This window comes from Gallus gallus, chromosome 1 (genome assembly GCF_016699485.2).
Source record: "Gallus gallus isolate bGalGal1 chromosome 1, bGalGal1.mat.broiler.GRCg7b, whole genome shotgun sequence".
Lineage (NCBI taxonomy): Eukaryota > Metazoa > Chordata > Aves > Galliformes > Phasianidae > Gallus > Gallus gallus.
In genome coordinates, this window is record NC_052532.1 from 57,943,639 (window position 1) to 57,960,891 (window position 17,253).

The following is a 17,253-nucleotide window of genomic DNA, read 5'->3' on the forward strand; positions in this document are numbered from 1 at the left end:
TCTCTATCTGAGAGCACTTTCACGAGGTGTAATTGTTGGATCACCTGTAACTCTTCAGGAGCATCAGGTCAGTTGGGTCCTGGCCTGAGAGGCTTTCATTGTTTTTTGTTTTTTTTACCTGGACATGCAGGACATTTTGCCTGGATTTCACAGCAGTTAATAGATTGCTGGCCAGCCACCTCAGATGAGTTGCCAGGGAAGGATATCTGATTTGACACTAGAAGGTCTGAAGCAAGCTGTGGGCATGCTGTGTCCATGTGGGCTGCTCCACTGGGACAGAGAACAGCCACCCCAAAGCCGTCCCTCTCATGAAGACCGAGACCTTGGCACACAAATGAATATTTTAACATTCATTAATCAAGATCATCATCCGCTTTAAAAGGGACAATGCCTGCCCCCTCTTCCCCTTATTATTATTGTTATTTTTCCCTCCCAGGAACATTGTGAGTGTTTGATTGAGCATGTTGATTTCCAGAGATTTAATTAGAGCTCAGTAACAGCCTGCATGGGTCAGCCCTTCCCAAGGTGAGGAGGAGGGAGGGGGCTACACCACTAGGCAGCAGCATAAACACCCTGGCAGCACCCTTTGGGGATATCCCTCCCTTGTAAGGAAAGGGGCCCAAGCCTCAGCCCTGCCCGCCTCGAGCAGCTCCCTGCTTCCCACGGCGCAGCCAAGCAGGAGGTGGCTGTGGCTTGGCGCGGCTCTATCCGGCTGCAGGGGGCTCCCCAATGCCGCGCTGCTCGGCGCCGTGAGGGCTCTCGGCTGCAGAACTGCCGGGCATTCCCGCCACGCAAGACTTCCACGCCAGGGAGCATCTCCTTTCCCCATACCTATACCCCCACTGTGATTTCCCAAGGAAAGAAGAGGTCGATAATGGAAAGCCTACAATAGCCCCCTCCCTTGCCTTGTCTGCAGCCCGCCCGGGGAGAAGAGAGATTTCAGCTCTCCTGGAAAACCGCTGTGTGTGCAGAGCTGCCTTCCTGTGTCCGCAGAGCCGTGCTCGTAATCAGTCTCAGCCACTACATCTTGATGGCACCTGGCAACTCGTGGTAAGCAGCGCCTTTTGAGTTTGACAGAGACTCTGTTATTAGCAGCTCTTGTCTTTAAAGCGCTACGTGTTAGACACACCTCCTAAGGGAAAAATAAAAAATAAAAATGTTGCTCCTAAGCTTAAGACATTTAAAATGCACACTCCACCCCATTTATGTGTATCTACAGTGTGCTAAGCATCTTTGTAGATAAATCCATTGGAAAATCACAGAACAAACCACTTAGCCCTTCGCTCATAGAAAAAAAAAGTGCATGAGGATGAGAATATTTACCAATGATGATTTTCACCTCTTGCAGAGGAACTGAGTGATGCTCCTGGGGAGAGGAAGCTGAGATAACAACTTTCATTGAAGAGATTTCCAAAAGAAATTATTTCCATATCCAGTGCTGCCAACTGATCTCTACCGAGACTTAGCCACAGACTGTTTCCTGCCTTTATATTCACATCTCCCAGATATCTCCTTGTCTCTGGCATGGAGCTACCCTGTTGGGGTGAGCTCTGAGAATACAAGCCCTGAGTGTTTTATAGCTTGGGTGGTCAAAGGGCAGACAGGGAGGAGGGGTGTCCCTGTGGACCATTTCCATGGTGATCTTTTCTATTATGCACAGGGTTGTGGTGCCTCTTCTTTTCAACCCCCACATGCACCCAGGGTCAACAGAAATATCTGCAGGGATAAAGGTCCCCTCAAGAGCAGGCGAAATTACCAATGGGCTTGGGATAAAATGCCAAGACAAGTCCTCCTAGCGCTCTCACAACACGGAGTCTCTTCCTCAGCAACCTCAGCAACCAAAACTTCCCTGCCCCCTTGATGGAGGTTTGGATAAGGGGTTATGAAAGAAGGGCAGGCCCTGGAATAAAGTTCTGGCTTCCTTTCCAAACTCTTGAGGAACTCACATCCATCTGGTATAGGGCAAAGGAAAGCATTCCTCCTGCTATTTTCCTTTCCATCCCAGCACCACGTATATTCAGGACACCTCCCTCCTTGGAGATTTTGAAATTGTTTTAGGCACATGGGACTGGGAAGACAAATTAGAAGCCTTAATCTCTCTGCTGGGGGTTCCTGAAAATGAGAATTTGACCTAAAGTTAGTAAAGGTGAAAAGCAAGAGCTGGGGACCCAGGGTTCACTTAGCAGAGATGGGTACATCACTCTTGGCAGGGATGGGTGCCAGCCCTGAGAATGCTGCCCCAAACCCTGCCCTTGGGTCCCTACTGTGTTGAGAGGATCTGTCACACACTTCCACTGATATTTAGTCCTCTCTGGGGCTTCCACACTCATTTACCTCCAGCATTACACCAGACAGATGATTTTAATGATTGTGCACGAGGGAGGCAGGCATTTGACAGATGACAGAAAAACACTGGAGAGAATGAGTCAATGAACCAGAAAATAATACTAACAGTATGAAACACAGAGAGTGAGAAGAAAAGAAGTAACAAACACAAACCAAGACAACAGTGAACAAGGCTCCATGCAAATAAATCATTAATAGGCATTTACCAGTGAATATTAAATGAGTTAAAAAAATGGATGGTCAAACCTTTAATAGGAAAGGACATGTAATCACTTAACTGTGCCCACAGTAGTGTGTTAATAAGAGCATTATAAAACACAGAATCTGATGAGGGATGAAATACTGGCATATCTCAGCTTTCATCTTGCTAGTGCTAGGGATAAAGTAACTTCTTGATTTCTCCTTCCCTGGTGAAATCTCTGAGCCCTCCAACACAGACAGCAGAGATTCACTGTTTTTACTGGCCAGCAACATTAAGCACTGCCATACTAACAAAAACTAGCTAACTTTTACTTCCCTTTTCTCTAGATGAATATGGGGTTTTCTGGGTCCCTTTGAGTCTAAAAGCTGGACATACTAAGAATTATTTAAAACAGACCACAATGATGAAATTGAAACTCCCAGCAGGCTGAGATGAGGATCAGTCTAATGTTCAAAGACAGACTCATCTCCTCTCGTGCAGAGCAGATATGTGGTGAACTGGAAAATCAAACCTACTGTTTTATTAAGGATAAACACAGTATCTAGAAGAACATCCCGCTAGGCACTGTAAAGCTGAGGAGGCATTTTTAGTGCAAACATGCACATAGTTTGTCTACCAATAAAGCCCCAGAAAATGCAGATCTGCACTTCTGTGTGTAGGACTAATTGTTATTTGCAAATGTTGCAGGGTTCCAGATGAGTGAGTAACTATAGAGTGGGACAGATCTGAAAGCTGTTTCAGAGCAACCTACAAAATATATTTGTTGATAACCTTTGTAGTCTTTGTCCAGTCTTGGAAAGACAGCTACTAAAAATGAAGGCTCACGGTAGAGCATATGTTCACTGCTGACAGAAATGTATCTGAGTGCCGACAGAAGTGTGACTTTCAGGAGAAAGCAAAGAAAGTACTTGAAGGTATACGGCCTTGATTAATGTGATCTGGGTGTTAAGCAATGTGAAAAAGGAATCAAGCATTTGTACGATTATGTTCATAAAAGGATATGTATTATAGCTGTGACATAAGGCTCTAAAAAGGCCAAGAGTTGAATTAAATTCTCTCCAAAGTGTTTCTGTGTGTGCATAGGGAGGTTCTATCACAGAAAGCTTTTCTGTACGTTGCACGTAGAAGAAAGGAACGTCCTTGACCCAAACTTCTGGGCATTTTAGCTTGAAGTGCCTCTGATCGGGAAAAAAAAAAAAAAAAAACAAAATAAAGGGAGCCTCCGGAGGAGTGCGGAGCAGCCTCATGCAGCACCCTGGAGAGCAGCCGGCCCGCCGCTGGATGCGTCTGTTGGTGTGTCGATGTGCCTGCTGGTGTGCCTGTGTGCTTGTTGCTGTGTCTGTGGGCTCACACACACATCTGTGAGCATAAGCTGTTGCTCGTGTGCCTGTTTGCAGCTGTTTAGGAAAATGCAAACCAACAATCAACTGCACATCTGGTGCGTTGTTCTTTGAGGCCACATCTGTTGCTTTTAATGCATCCCTTGGAAGGCGACTGCAGCAATCCAGAGAAGGCTGGTTCTGTGCATTGCATATGCCCATTTGCTGGAGTCAGTGGCTTGAAATGAGGAAGATTTCATCATGTCCTTTAAAATTGTAAGGGAAGTTCAAACACGCCCTGAAGAAAAGAGCGATATGAAACTCAGGATTATGAATAAGTCATTTCCATCCAGACTTCAAACAAATAGCCATGTTATTGCAAAAAATGTCTGTGGAACTTTTCTGCACATATTCTCAACCACTAGAAACCTACTCACTTCACTCCCATTATACACAGAGCTAAAGTCTGGTCATAGGAAGGCAGGTGCTAGGCAAATCATGTACTTCTTTTTATTTTAATTTCTTAGGAAAAGATCAAGGGGCATTTCAAATGTCAGCTTTTCTCAGGGAAGCTAGATCCTTGTCAGAGCCCCAGGGACTCCAGAGGAGCACTGAGGACTGTTGGATTAGTGGAAAGAGGGCAGCCATTCTGTGGGAAATATTTTTGGAAATATTACTTTAGGAAGAGGTTCATGAATGCATCTTCACCAGGCACGGAGTCAAGGGCTCTGGCTGTTCTTTAGGCATTTCAAGCCCATGAACCAAGATCTCCTTCAGGGTATCGCTCTAGGCACTTCCACTGGGTACTGGCAATCCTGCCATAAAGCTTGTTCAAAGTCACTCTACTACTGATACTACTCACCTAAACACACATACATAGTGAATGACTGTATTCCAAAGCATAGGAATCTTGATACAGAATTGCTAAATTGCGTTTCCCTATACATATATATATATATAAAAGTCACTCTACTTCTGTAGGCAGCTTGAATCAATCCTGATAGAAAATTACAACAGGCAAATGAATACAATCCTTCTGGAGGTGCAGGATTTACAGTTCTCACTCTATGTTCCCAGTGATAATTTTGCCTTGGGATGCTCATTTTCTCTGTCCTTTTACTCCCGAAACTGTTCTACTTTGTGTCTAGTTACACTTACTGGAGCAGTGACTGTTACAGGAGAAGAACTTCAAACTTCATTGCCTATTTAAATAGTTTAAGGTTTTGACACGTATTCAGCTGAGATGAGCATTCAAATAGTAACAATAATAATGAAGTTCTTTTAAAGCAGAAATAACAAGAACAATTCCTTAACAATCCTGGATATCATCTTCTCCTTCTTAGTGTCCAATGAACTGTTGATTTGAATCAGAATGAAAGAAGTCCCATTTGTTATGTATGCTGGGGCAAACACCACTCATCATGGCCAAGAACAATATCGCTCTGTCTTATGCTTCTCCCTTCACCCACTGGTTGTAACACACGTGACACACTCACCAGGGCTTTGCACTGCACAGAGTCCTGCACCTTTAGAGACAGAAATGCTTCTATAATTAGGCATGATATTGTCTAATTAGCTCTCATATGGAGCAAGGCTTACTGGCTTTGGTAAAACTCCATGCTGTTGAAACTCTGCTTTCAGTACCTGAACTGGTATCTCCCCAGTCACTGCAGATCACTGTGTGATGTGTCATATCTCTAAGGGTCAGCCTGGACATTTTTGCATCACATTCCATTGTCCTCTGTAGAAGTGACTCTGTAGAAGTTTCATATTTGTTGTCTCTACAGTGCTTACTTCTGCTTTGCAGCTGGAATTTCTTTTAAAGTCTTTGGTGTTATTCATACTCATAGAACTAGAGAAGTAAAGAATTCCCAATCTGTAGACATGCAACAATGGCTAGAATTAATTATTTCTATAGAAATAACAAAGTAGTTGCTCCCGTAAGTGTGAAATATTCTGCTACCTCCATGAAGTCTCCTTCTAAACAGAAAACTATAGATACATGTTCTCCTACATGGTTTTTCTTATCTCTTCTACTGTTTATCTTAGCATTAATTATCACAACTGAGAATATTGTTGGCATGCCTAGAAATGTCCTGTTCTTCCTTGAACCTTATGAATTTTTTCAGTCTCAAGGTCATCCTTGACCTGAGAATTACAGTGCAATTATGACTTCTACAGTTCAATTAACTTCATGAAAAATGTATTTCCTTTTATCACTTTTGAAGTTGATACCTTTTAATTTACCTCTGATGGCCTCCATCATACTTTCATGTCTCAAGAGGCAAGAACAATTTTCCATCTACATATTGGGTTTATTCATTGGATCTTTATTCATATTATGTCCTGCGCATTTTCTCTCTAAAGCTAAGAACTCTCTCTCTCTCTCTTTCTTTCTTTCTTTTTTTTTTTTTTTTTTCCCTCCACTGTTTTGTTGAAAATCTCTGGTTCTGTGTGGATTTTTTTATTTTTATTTATTTTTAATGTATCTCAGTTGTTATTTTTCCCTCCCTGATCCTCCTGTACTTCTTCAGCATCTTATTCAAAACAAAGTCATTTTATAGCATGCATAATTCCAGATTAAATCACACCACACAAATAGATGGCCATTATAGTGTTCTAATATGATTGCTTTATATTATTTCATAAATCAGTGTAAACTTCATTGTTTAAGCTTCTTCTACCTTTGCTCTAGCGAACACTAAGCACATCCTCACAAACCTGTCTGGAATTATATGCATGCCACTGGTGTGTTTAACTGAAAAACTTCAGCAAATTATATCAGCTTTTTTTTTTCTCTCTTCCAGAATCAACTAGCATGTATTTATCATCACCAAACTTCATTTACTGTACTGTTGTTCAGCCACTGAGCTTATTAAATGCATTCACCTTTCCTTACCTTTTCTATTACTTTCAGTCCAACACAAAACCCCTTCTCTATTCACTAAACTGCTTTTGAGTCCTCTTTGTCAGGACTAATTTATAAACACTTTCATTCCAAATGGTTAAATGCTGTATTCTAACTCTCATTTCCTTTACTCTAGCACACTATTGTTCCTCTTTTTATCTGCTTATTTGTTGAAAATAAATAAGTAAATAAATACAACCCTCCACCAAATACAGTTGCTAAGACATTCCTGCTTCTAGCATTTGCAATGAAGTTGTATTGGTATTTATCATCTGTGTATCTACAGCTTCTCAATCTTTGAGAATCAAAAGAAGATTGTTAAGTTACTCTCACATATTTTGCAACTCATGACTTTACTCTTTTTACTCTTACTCTTTACTTTCTCTCTCTCCCCCCAACTTTTTTTTTTTTTTTTTTTTTTTTTTTTTTACCTTTCTTCATCTTCATCATCATCGCAGAAAGTATATTCCTAAGCATCCTGGAGAATTTAACTTTTTTTACTGAAAACTGAACACTATTCCTAGTTTTAGGCTTAAAAAATGCTTAAGAAACACAACAGTTAGAAGCCATTATTTGTTTCCTTATATCATTTTATTTATTTTTATTTTTTATTATTAATATTATTTTTTACCATCAGTAGGATACTATAATGATAATGATAATGATATGATATGATATATAACAATAATAATGATAATGTTAGGAAAAACAATGAAAATTTCAGATTCAGTTTGTCTTAGCAGATGAAGAGTATAGAATGGCTACTCCTAAAATGCCTCCTACTTAATTATGTTGGCCCACAACATTGGTGGTGGGTGTGGATTTTATGGCAGTAGAGGTTGAACCTTCCTACTAATATTCCATTAAATGTTGTTGTCATGTGACAGATAATAGCAGAGGGGCAGTCCAACAAAATGGCATCTGATATGGAAGTGAGTATGAAGAAAACATGTTGTAATTGAATTCCTCTGTGCAGAAAAAAAAATGCACCCAGTGACATTCATTGACATTTGTTGAATATTTGTGGAGACCAAACAGTGGACTTGAGCACAGTGAGGTGGTGGGTGGTGCGTTTCAGCAGTGATGACAGTGATGTGAAAGACAAGCCATGTTCTGCACAACCATGAAGATTTTAATCAGCACAGCTTGCATACTCTTGTTCATCCCTGGTAAAAATGCATAACAAATGGTGATGACTATGTTGAAAAATGTTTTTTGGTTGCTGAGAAGTTACTTTATCAAATAATGTTCTTGTGCTCTTTGTATCTGTTATCATTTCCACGGAAAGAAATGGGAGGTATTACTTTCAGAACAACCTATGTGTTGACCTTCTGTCATTATTTGCATATCATACTTCTTGAAATTATTTATTTTGACATTTCTGTGCAATGACTTATTGGCTGAATTACTTTGCATGGAATGGAACAAACTCTCTTGAGAAGATATGACAATGGCATTGTAGTTCACATCGGTATTAGATCAAGCATAAGCAGTGTCTCTAATATGCCTTTTAATTTAGAAGGAGCAAGGTCTCAGTTGAAGTACTACATTGCTGCAATGATTATTAACAGCAATGAATCTTATGTGGCTGAGAAAACCAAATAAGCTCTGGAGAACTTTAGAAATGTGTGTTTCAAGCACACTTTTAATATTGTTTGGTAACCAAGCAAGACTATAGATCAAAACTATCTTATGTTAATCTTCTACAGAATTTGAGACCTCGATCTAATACAAGTTCTTGTATGACCTTTTAGAGAGAGGAATAGTTAAAATCTACTTCTTCAAATATATCCTTTCACCTTCTAAGTTGTCAGTGTGGGATTCTGCTAGGTAAAAACAGTGTCTTTTCATAAAATAATCTTTTCTACCAGCAGTATCAAATTACCATAATTTATACACTTCCCTGATCTGTGCTAAGAGCATTTCCTTACTGCACCATTGATACAGCCTACATAAAATGTAGTGGAACTTTATATAAGCCCTCAAAGGAAAGTACAGGGTGTTTTTTGTTTATATATTTGTTGTCTCTATAAAGAAAGAGGGACTCTTTGGGGACTCTGACCCCTTTCAAAAATTTACCAAAGGCTGTGTGAGTGTGGTGAGGTTCCTGTTGACTAGAAGTGGAGTGGAGAAGAAAGTGTCAGACTCTTCTTGGTAATCAAAGACATGAAGAAAAGCTGCATCACTGGAAGTCCAGACTGGACATTTGGAAAAAATTCTTTATAATGAGGATGGTGAACTTCTGGAAGAGGTTTTCTATGGAGGTGGTTGGTGTCTCAAAACTGTCAGTGTTTAATAGATATTTGGGCAATAACCTCAATAATACGTTTTACCTTTTGGTTAGGTCTGATGTAGTCGGGCAATTGGAATAGAAGATCTCTAAAGTGCCCTTGCATTGGAACTATTCTATTTTAAGCACTCTTTATAAAAACTTCAAGATTTTATTTAGCCTTTTATCTGCACTACAGTTAAACAAAATATATTGGAGAACTAAGACCAGAATCTCTTCACTTCCAGACAATAATAAAGAAAACTATGTATATTCATATACATATACATATGCATTTATTGAATACACAGAACAGAAATTTACTTTTCATCACCTTAAGCCATCTTCTGTACTTTTGAAGGATAAGCTGGAAGGTCTAATCCTAAAAAAGTTCCATTTTGTTCCATGTTACCTTGTAGACTTCATGGCCCTGGATCTTTCTGTAGAAGTCTAAGACCTAAACTTCACAGAAGATAGCTCAGTCTTTGGGCAGCTGTAAATTTAATAAAACAAACAAGCATACAAACAAACAGAGGAATAATGACACATTGTGCTTAATGTTTCTGATTATTTTTATATCTCTAGATTAGGCCTCAGTCTCTGTGTGTCTTTATGGGAAAGGATTTGGTGCATTTGGCAGATCACTTCTGATTATGTCTATGTGATCAGTAGCTACTCCAGCTGTAGTGAACACATTGCAAAGAGAAACAGCTGAACTCTAGCTATTTGGTGATGTGCTTTATACCCTGGTTTCAGATCATCCAGACTTTGCATAGGAGACCTGAGTTTTTTAAGTAGAAATGACGATAAGCAGGAAAGCGGCTGAATTCACTTATTCTTCTGTGTTATTGTATATATGTTTGTACTTATATATTTATCAGAATCTAGCGAAAATGAAGTTGTTATTAGACAGTGTTGTGCATCTAATGTTGCTACCACTGGAGAAAGTAAATACAGGCTATCTTTCTGTTAGACAAAATAGTTGAAGGTAGACCTCACTGAAGCCATTTGAGGACAAACTAACAGTTTGTGACAGTTCATGACATAAGAACTACACAGAGAGTCACAGTTAGATGTGTTCAGAAAGACCTGGGTAACACTCATGTGTGAGACAAGTGTGGGAATTAGAGCAGGCTAGAGAATGCCAGTTTCACTTGGTGACCACTGTCAGTGTACCATCATTTATTTTTGCTCTGCATTGGAAAGATGATGACACTGGAAAAAGGTTTCTTATTTTGAGAGATCTATGTCAAAGCATCAACTTGTGATTCTAAGAAATCGGCCATTCAGGAGGAGGAGGAGGAAGGCTTTTCACTCTAATCAATAGTGATGAGGGAGATTAAATTCCCAAAACCATCCACCTTGAACACACATACAAATAAACATGCTTTTCAATATGTATCCTGTACACAGTACTTCCATTGGGTCTAAATAGTAGGCATGGATAAGGACAGTAAATACAAGGGGTAAAGAAATGAGCAATTGTAGTAATTCTTATCATTATCTATCTTCAGATGAATAACTCTGATGAATATATATAAATTATGTACATATATAAATTCTGATGTGTATATGTATAAGTATATAAATGTAGATATTTTAGTACTCTTGGCATAAACAAATTAGAAACTGATGCTCAGAACTGGCACCCTGATTCCACAGCAGGCAAAATGGTACATCAAGAAGTGGACATGAAATGGGATTTGTGTAAAAAGCATATGATCTGCTTAACCACAACACCTCTATAGAAGATAAATATTTGCCTTCACTAAACCATGCAAATATTATCCGTTGCTTGGTCCCCTGCATGATGTAATCAGAGTAATTACCACAAAATGAAAATGCATTATCTTTGTTCTTGACTCCAAAGATATGGATAATTAATACCCCAGAAAAGAAAGATCAAGAACAGTTGCTATTTTGATATAATTTGTTTCCAGGAGAAAGAAAATACTCATTAGCTTAAACTGAAAGTGAAGTGTTTGCTCTCCTTAATTTTATGGTGATCAGCTAAATGACATCTTTTCAGCTTCTTTGGTCCTGAGGTCACAGAGAATGTTAAATAATCTTCTCATCTGTAGGTCCAGTTCCTCTTACATTGTATGATAAACCTAAATGCGTTTTTTTTTTTTTAATTAATCATTTTTTTTTTGTTGCCTGAACACTTTGCATTTTTTTTATGTTACAAGGTTTATTCCAGCTCTTCTCCCAGTGCGTTGAGTTTGAATGACCTCTTTGCTGAGTAGTACTTTTGTCTGGGTAGTCTTTATTTAAGCACATCATCAGTGATATGAGGACCTCTCTAGTCAAGCACATCGACTAAGATAACTTTGTCAAAGGCATTGTTAGAGTCTCAAGCTCCTCATGTTCCTCTGGATCTATGCCGCAAGGAGAAAGATTCTCAAAAGTAGGTTCAAATATGGTTTTAAAGAACTATGCTAGAGTGAAGTAATTTACCCTGTTTGAGTTAAATAATGTATAGATGCTATTTGCATCTCCACTGTACTGGACATGGAAACCAGGTAAGTAATATTTTTTCCTAACTTTAATCCACTAAGCCATAAAACTTCTCAAAATAGCAAGCACATTTGCTCTGGGAACCATGGTCAAGAGGCATATGACTGGTGTTGTAGCTAATGACTGTACTATGTCCTTGACCTTGTTAGTGCTGTGTGTACTGCCTTTAACCACTGCTAGACCGGCCATGCAATGATTAGGCAAGAACAACAGGAGAATTCAGAATCAAAACATCTAACTACTGATGCACGGATCAAGGATATCATTCCCACAAACACTGCTGAGAGAAAGTGGTAATTCTGGGAATAGCAGCACAACACATGGCAGTAATCGCAGTGATAAAGCACTCTGCTTCTATGTGAGTATTTGGGGGGCAGAAGCAGAGCTCACCACTGCTTTCCAACAGGGAAAGCCTATTTGTGAACATGTTCAGACCCATTCGGTCTGCTTTTCTTGTTGTATAATTACTGTTTACCTCCCTGAGTTACATCCTCTTTAATAGGCAGTATCATTACAATGGCTTTCTCTCATACACAGTGAAAGACAGCAAGAAACAATCACCCATTGTTTTTATTAGGATTAGTTCAGCTCTGGGAGAGCAGCAACAGAGCTATTGTTATGTTCTCTGCCAGATCTATTTATACACTATCAAATGGAACACTTTCCCTTGTTACTTGTCTTTATTCCATGTATTGCTGAATGCCTAGTGTCTAGACAATAAGATTCTAGTACAAAAGTTTTTAAGCTTTTGTATTTTATAGATTCTAAATAAATAACCAAATAAAAGTCCTAATGGAGCTGCAAATATAAGACTAGTGAGAACAGATTAGCTCTTCATAGCCATAATTTCTGAATTCCTTAGAAAGTTTCTCCAAAGTAGATCCAGGGGGCTGCGGACCAGCAGCTGGAAAATAGAGGAAAAAAGATGAGTTTTGTCTCCCTTAATTCTAGAGTCAAGAAAATTTTGGATATTATCCAAGCAGATTTTTGAATCTGAGAAGACTATTCTGACTGCATGTATGTAAGATTACAGTTGTAAAACATATCTTGTAGTAGAGAGCAGATGCAGTCTGACATGCAACTAAAAGAGAGAGAAACACTATTTTTGTAATAAGAGCTTTTTAAAGATGTTAGGAGCAGATCTCAATGTCTCAAGGTAGACAATGGACAGTAGCACAATATATGAAATTCTCTTTCTTATTAAAGGATAAGGGGAGCCCTTCAGATCCTGTCTACATTATGGCACTTCCTTAAGAAAAATATAGTGCAAATTTCACCTAGGTGTACATGTAACACTTTAAATGTTTGAAAGACTACACTTAATTAATGTTGCAAATAGTAATCCATACTTCTTTTTTTTTTTTTTTTCCCAGATTTATAGATCTCAAGGGGATAATAGTAACTGAGAAATAATTCAGTGATTGCCTCACCCTCAGAAGATACCTTTTTGTCATGGTGGAATAGATTTGTGAAAAAGACAATATTTTTTTCCTATTTTAGCAAATATTGAATATATAAAAGCATCACTTGCATTTCTTTTTCAGAGTTGACACTGAAAGATTAAATATGACTGCACCTCAGTGGAACTTAAAAAGAGGTTGAGATGTTGTTTATATTTGAAATCAAATTTAGATAAATATACCTAGTCTCATCCAATAACAGCTTCAGAGGAGCAAATGGATAAACTGAGGGGTCTTTGGGTAAAATCACTGAAGGATCTCTCTGTGCATGCATGTATAACTTCAGGTGTCTGCCTGAGGAAGGAGAGATTGATCTATCATCCTTCTGTCTCTCTCTATTTTCATCTAATAGTAAGTGTATTTTATGTCTTAAGGTCTTCTACACACTTCTTATTTCTGAATCGTTTTTTTCAAAAGTTGGACCTTGTCTGAGATTCACTTGTAAATTTCAAAAGAATGGTAAAATATCTATGGCAAAGCAGTGCAGACAGTATTAACTTCCTTCTTAAGCTGAAAGGAAAAAGTAGCTAGGACACACAGCAACTGAAATGCTGTCACGGCCGTAGGATATTTTCTCTGGCTCTTATGAACATGTTCTTGCTGTTCAAAAATACAGCTTGGCATACTGGATGTTTCTAGGTTAAGTTTTTTTTGTGCAGTATCCAATTCAGATACTATAACAACTTGGAGGAGTGAAGAGGAAAGATAAAAATGTATTCCTAATATGTCTCCTAGTGCCTCTTCAGTTGCCAGCAAGGTCTTCCTTTCTCATCTTCTAAGACAACTCAGAAAGCATTAAGAAAGTCCATACTTACCCAGTATAATGATCCTACTCACTGGAACAAGCATGGATTTGGGCTGATTTAGATTACCTAGTGCTTATCTCTCATGGATTGCACACAAGTACAAGAAGAAAAATAATGAATTAAAAAAATAATCTACAGAATATTTTTCTAGAGTTTCCAAACTAAAATAGAGCTTAATTGCATCTAATAAACATTAGTTATTTTCTTGCATCTTTCTAAAACACAAAAGATATAGCCTCTTACAGTGAGGGAAAAAAATGAATGATGAGTAAATGAAGAGGAAAGTGGTTCCCATATCTGATGTATCATCTTTACTTTCATTTGTGGTAGAGCTGAAAGTATACTATTTAACAGAGCTTCATGACTACTGCCTTCTCCCTTTGTGTTAGCGAGTGTTTTGAAAATGCTGAAGTGTAAACAGTGATTTATTAGGTCCAGATGTCAACCCTTAGAAAAGAAAATATATCAATCAGTCACAAGTTCTGCTGGAGGAATGCTGTTCCCAGGAGCATATACTTGATGGATTAACTGCTGCTGGCAGTGGTGAATGGGTACAGAGATCTCCAGGGAGCCATGACATTACCCAGACTCTCAGAGCACCTCCAGGCCATGAAACAGGTATAACAGTTTCAATTTGGAAATTAATGGTTCCAGCTAGTATACACCTAAAATCTGTGCATGAGGAAACTGTATCAACAGCCATCATTTCAATGATAGTACATCTTACATCAGTTCAGCAAATTTTGCTTTTGCATATGCAGACCAGAGGCATCTTGGAAGTTTCTTGAACACAGCAACCACAGTCATGACTGCATCAGGAAAACCTTTTGTGGCCTTCTCCCTAGAATTAATGTGCTTCCATTGCAGGGAGTCGGAGTGGTCTTAAATGGCATTTACTTCGCTTAATTAGGTGTGCTAGTAGAAACTTCCATGGCACCTTAGGAGGAAGCAATAGGAGGGAATTTGAAAATGGTTTGTTGTTTAAAAGGAGTAAAGATGCTGTCCGTACCTACTGTGCCTTCTTAATTAATCTTGACATGAGCTGTGATTATGTTGCACTAGAACTAACTGTTCCATAAAGTTACAGAAATTTCCTGGGAATAACAGAAAATACATCATCAAATTACCCAAAATGCAACAGGTTAAAGGGCAGATCCTTTGTAAGCAAACTTACTCAGAGAAACAAAGTAGTGGAGAATGATTTTTTTTTAAGTTTTAATTATTTCTAATATGTTAGATTCTTATCTCCCAAAGGATTAATTTGTTTGAGATAACTACTGAATATTCCCAAAGTCTTGTTGAGAACAAGGATAAAGCTTCTGAAGTTTGTACCAAAGGGGATATCAATTTAAGAAGCACATATCTATATGTCTGAGGAAATGTGTTGGGTCACTTTCTTCTAGCTTTGAAAATGGAATCCAAAATTAAAATGAAATACAGCAATTTTATTATCAAGGAATGAAGACAAATCTATGCAGCTTGATTTCTCTGCTAATTATACTGGTTTTGCACCAGGAAACTGCATTCATTTCGAAGAAATTCTGTTCAGTTATAACTAATACAAATGAAGGAACAATCACAGTCCTCGTTCTGACAAGGTTGTAATAAGTGCTGAATACTTGCCATGCAAAATATTTTATCTCTGTTCAAACAAATTCATAGGACACACTTTGTTCCATTTTAGATTCTCCTTAATTGCATCCACCATTACTTTGTTTTGCAAGAACGTTTTTGCCAAACCCCACCATTTTATGCAGGTTCACAAAAATAATATCTAACATCCAGTATTGTATAACAAAACTTTATATTTACTCTTCTGAAAATTCTTTCACATTGCATCTTCATAAGGAGAGATGAATCTTACTCACATTTGAAACATGCCCAGAAATGTAACTAAAGGGAAAAGGCATTCTGTTAAGAGACAGAGAAAAAATAAGAACTAATCTGCTAAAAAATTAATATAGCTTTTTTCTTGTTTTGTTTTGTTTCATTTTCTTTTATTTTGAAGGTAAAAGAAAAGAATACCATACAGACAGACCTTCAACACACTTTTGTGACTTGTGGTCCTAAGGTAAAATCCTGGTTAAGTTAATGAGAATTTCAAAGGTGTCATTGATTTATATCAATACCTTTGGTTAGGTTCTTGTCCACAGTCATGGAAAACACACTTTTTTATTTTTTGCAGTAAGATTAATTTTTATTCTGTTTTCAATCAGAGGAAATAGGTTTTCTTTCATACCATGATGAGCTCAGTAGTGTTTCTGTTCCTTTGTTTTGAATAAATATATTTTGGAATGTAGCAAAAAGAAGCAATTTATTTCTAATCTCACAGAACATCATTCATATTTCGTAGACTAAATGTTTATAAAATCTTTTCAACATCACCATTTTTAGTCTTCCCTTCCCTTCCCTTCCCTTCCCTTCCCTTCCCTTCCCTTCCCTTCCCTTCCCTTCCCTTCCCTTCCCTTCCCTTCCCTTCCCTTCCCTTCCCTTCCCTTCCCTTCCCTTCCCTTCCCTTCCCTTCCCTTCCCTTCCCTTCCCTTCCCTTCCCTTCCCTTCCCTTCCCTTCCCTTCCCTTCCCTTCCCTTCCCTTCCCTTCCCTTCCTTTCCCTTCCCTTCCCTTCCCTTTTTTTCTTTTTTTTTTTAAACCAACCTCTACTTGAGATTTCCAGATAAACTTTCTAAAGGAAAATAATTTCTTGTAAATCTGGGTGTAATATGATAAAATCTGATCAATAGTATTCATTTAATTGAAGTTACTCCTGGGTCTGTCTGGAAAGCAGACTGCAACTGCCTATTAGTTGCAGCACTCATCAAATAGTTTCTATCAGTAAATTCTAATATATGTCATCTTCACACATAGCTGTATTTTATAATAAAGTCATAGAATCACCAGGTTTGGAAAGACCTCCAGTCCAACCATCCACCTATCACCATTATTTCCCACTAAACAGTGTCCATCAGTACAACATCTAAATGTTTCTAGCACACCTCCAGGGATGTTGAATCCACCACCTTCCCAGGCAGCCCATTCCAGTACCTGACCACTGTTTCAGAGATTAAGTTCTTCCTAAGGTTGAGCCTGAATCTCTCCTGGTACAACTCGAGGCCATTCCCTCCAGTCCTATTGCTAGTTTCATTGGAGAAGAGGCCAATCCTCACCTCACCACAACCTCCATTCAGGTAGCTGTGGAGCGTCATAAGGTCTCCCCTGAGCATCCTCTTCTCCAGACTAATCCCAATTCCCTCAGCTGCTCCCCATAAGAGTTGTGCTCCAGACCCCTCACCAGCTTCACCGCCCTTCTATGAATGTGCACCAGGGCCTCAATATCTTTCCTGTAGTGAAGGGCCAGTATTCAAAGTGCGGCCTCAAATACAGAGGGGGGATCACTTTCTTTCTCCTGCTGGTGACACTGTTTGTTATGC